The 2,500-nt window shown below is 43.5% G+C and overlaps 1 non-coding gene across 1 annotated transcript in view; it reads right to left on the minus strand.

The window, feature by feature from the left end:
- Positions 1 to 175, minus strand: part of LOC146448223 (small subunit ribosomal RNA) — a 1,800-nt gene extending 1,625 nt beyond the window's left edge. The window contains exon 1 of the ribosomal RNA XR_014861220.1: positions 1 to 175. This exon is cut by the window's left edge and continues 1,625 nt beyond it. This is a non-coding gene — a ribosomal RNA (small subunit ribosomal RNA).
- Between the last annotated feature and the right edge of the window lie 2,325 nt (positions 176 to 2,500).

The raw sequence follows: 2,500 nt of genomic DNA on the forward strand, positions 1-2,500 counted from the left end.
CGCATGTATTAGCTCTAGAATTACTACGGTTATCCAAGTAGTAATGGTACAATCAAATAAACGATAACTGATTTAATGAGCCATTCGCAGTTTCACAGTACAAGTGCTTATACTTAGACATGCATGGCTTAATCTTTGAGACAAGCATATGACTACTGGCAGGATCAACCAGGTAACTATCCACCGCAGGGAACAGAAGTTCCTTGCTAAGCGGCCCCCCTCCGCAGAGGGAGAGCAAGCTTTCTTAGATTTTGCCTCCACGGGGGGAACCCATGAGCCAAACGGACCACACGGTCCCTCGGTCAAGGGAAACCCCGTCTTGTTTGCCACGTCTTTCTCACAACTGGACCCGTGCACAGTTCAGGCATACCTGTCAGACTCGCCAAGCGAGCTGAAGGAAGGCAAGAAAAGTGCTTCTGCGAAGGAAAATATCCTCCTGCTCTTTTGTCTCTATCATTAGCCAAAGGCTAGCGTACACAACTTCCATCTACACTCTGCCTGCCACTACAGTGACAATGCTTTCGGGCATCATCTTTTCCCTCCTTCGAAAGGAAAGCTACAAGCCCAACTTTCCTTGCCCGTTAGTCAATTCTGCCCTCTATTTCTCCGCCTTGCCGCCGTGGAACATAAGGGACAGGGTTTACTAGCCAGCTCCTCTCGGAACCTTTGCGACCAACCTGCCCACACTATAACCCCCAAACGCTAATAAGGAGACTGCATGATATGGTAGACAGAAAATAAAAACGCGAAAAAAATGAAATTTTGAAAATCGAACCCACAACCAGCCAAATCGTTTGTAAGTCATGCCAAATGACTGGTGACATCTTAAAAACCCATTGAAGCCACAACATCCCATAATTTCACGCTTTTAAAGATTTGTCACTATACGCACTGTAAGTACCTCACTAATTCTCACCTCAGATTTTACGGGAACATGTTCAAATTTTAACACGCCTCTCAGCACGACCAATTACATTAAAATTCATCGCAAAAGTCAGAATTCTCCAATTTTTGAAAAATTCACTATATTCACTGTAAGTACCTCGCTAGACAGTGGAGACCTCAGATTTTACGGGAACATGATCAACTTTCGACACACCTCTCAGCACGAGCAGTTACATAGAAATCCATCAGGAAAGTCGTGCTGTGAAGAGGTCTTTCGACTAAGAAAAATGGTGGTGTGAGGAGGAGTCACCTAAATCAGAGAAAAATACTCTTATAGGAGACTGCTACGAAAGACATTTCTGAGTCCACTGGCCCTAGTCCCCTAATAAGTGTATTTCTGTTTGTTTTAAGAAGGTCCTCCTGACATCACCAATCTTCTGTCTTCAATCCTAACCCCAACGTTAACCCTAACGCTAACCCTAACCCTACCTCCCTCAGGGGCAGTTCTATGGTTATGATCCCACGGTAGGCAGAAAAACTATCCCAATCTAGGTTTTCTTGTATGCTGACTCCATTTTAAATGCTTTTACTTGAGTCTGACAAAGGCAAAGCCAAATACTCACCCCTATATGGACGGGGAAGCAAAGTGCGGATTTTGGTAGGTCGGCATTTTCAATCAGGAATGTTGCCATTCGAAAGAGCGTCCAAAAAAACTTGGTTGGGACACATTTATTTTAGAAATTAGCGACCTAACCAGAAGTGCACTTTTTGGTGGGCCTACCCTACCCCCCTCAGGAGCAGTTCTATGGTTATAATACCACGGAAGGCACAAAACCTATCCCAAACTAGGTTTTCTTGTATGCTGATTCCATTTTCAATGTGTTTCCTTGACTCTGACGAAAGCAAAGCCAAATACTCACCCCTATATGGACGGGGAAGCAAAGTGCGGATTTTGGTAGGTCGGCATTTTCAATCAGGAATGTTGCCATTCGAAAGAGCGTCCAAAAAAACTTGGTTGGGACACATTTATTTTAGAAATTAGCGACCTAACCAGAAGTGCACTTTTTGGTGGGCCTACCCTACCCCCCTCAGGAGCAGTTCTATGGTTATAATACCACGGAAGGCACAAAACCTATCCCAAACTAGGTTTTCTTGTATGCTGATTCCATTTTCAATGTGTTTCCTTGACTCTGACGGAAGCAAAGTCAAATACTCACCTCTATATGGACGGGGAAGCAAAGTGCGGATTTTGGTAGGTCGCCATTTTCAATCGGGAATGTTGCCATTCGAAAGAGCGTCTAAAAGAACTTGGCTGGAACACATTTTTGCTATAAATTGTTGACCTAAGTATATAAGCAAGTATATAAGCAAATACTCGTTACATAGCATAAATAGCCTCTAAACACCCGAAAAACCTCTCCAAATATCATTTAAACCTTTTTCCTAACCCTAACACTTACCCTAACCCTAACCCTAACCCCATTTCAAACCCTAATTCTAAGTCAGAGGTCCTCCTCACACCACCAATTTTTTTGGTAGGTCAAAAGACCTCCCCACACCACAGAATTTTCGAAGTCGAGGTCCTTCTCATACCAAACAATTTTTCTAAGAGTTT

This window comes from Pavona decussata, unplaced genomic scaffold (genome assembly GCF_977016875.1).
Source record: "Pavona decussata unplaced genomic scaffold, jaPavDecu1.1 SCAFFOLD_1253, whole genome shotgun sequence".
NCBI classification, from domain to species: domain Eukaryota; kingdom Metazoa; phylum Cnidaria; class Anthozoa; order Scleractinia; family Agariciidae; genus Pavona; species Pavona decussata.